Here is a 1,014-nt window from a genome sequence, read left to right as displayed (position 1 = left end):
ATAGGCCCCCGCCACCACCGCTGCACTCACCAGCTGTGAACCCGGCTTCTGGCTGAGTGGCACTTCCCCTGGGGGAGTACACCGACTACCAGGGGACAGCTCCTGTATTGAGTGTCTGCCCCTTGGTGGTCGGTGCATGTCATAGCAACCAGTCCTTCGGCCGTTCGGTCGATTTGCATGTTAGTCTTTTATTATATAGGATTGTGTTTCTGCATCATGCTGTATTTTAACACATTGTTTGTGGGTAGTTTTTATCGCGCGCTAACAGGTGGCACGGGCCATTTTTGCTAATTTTTTGCGCAAATGGCAACGTTCAGTAAAATTACGAAAACTTTAGTTTACGTATTTATACGTTACCCACATTCTACCGCTAGTCTACAAAAAAACGTATTAATATGTGTCCCACGCTCTACTACACTGGTAGAACGTATGAATATGTAAAACGTATACGTTTCCTGCATACGATGTGTTAAACTGATCTAGAGAGTCATTTCTTCAGGCTGTATAGAATCCCATCCTGTGGGTGGCCATAATTCATAATTTACCAAACAATATAATGTGCCTCCCCCAGTAGGGATTTAGATTAGTTGCAGGTATTTGATAGAGCAGTGCTGATAAACATAAGTACCCGTACCTCTGATCGTTACCGTAGAGGTGGAGTTCCTGAGTTGTAGAGTATGTGCATTTATTCATTTATTTTTTAATATGTTTTTATTGATTTCAGCAAGGAAGGGGGAGGGGGAGAGAGAGAGAGAGAAACATCAGTGATGACAGAAAATCACTGATTGGCTGCCTCCTGCATGCCCCCTGCTGGGGATTGGCTCACAACTGGTCATACACCCTTGACTAGAATTGAACCTGGGACTCTTCAGTCCACAGGCCGACACTCTGTCCACTGAGCCACACCAGCCAGGGCCAGAGTATGTGCATTTAAATAAGGCCTTTTGGCACGTTAACAGTTGGTTCCTCGGTGAGGTTGGAACCAGAAGTTGGGTGTTTCCGTGTTAAGAGTAC

The 1,014-nt window shown here is 45.5% G+C and overlaps 1 protein-coding gene across 1 annotated transcript in view; it reads left to right on the top strand.

Moving 5' to 3' along the window:
• The window catches only part of PARP1 (poly(ADP-ribose) polymerase 1), a 133,469-nt gene that overhangs the window by 117,126 nt on the left and 15,329 nt on the right, over positions 1 to 1,014 (top strand). The window lies entirely within an intron of this gene.

This window comes from Myotis davidii, unplaced genomic scaffold (genome assembly GCF_000327345.1).
Source record: "Myotis davidii unplaced genomic scaffold, ASM32734v1 scaffold333, whole genome shotgun sequence".
Taxonomy (NCBI): Eukaryota; Metazoa; Chordata; class Mammalia; order Chiroptera; family Vespertilionidae; genus Myotis; species Myotis davidii.
This window is presented reverse-complemented; position numbering and strand designations above follow the sequence as displayed.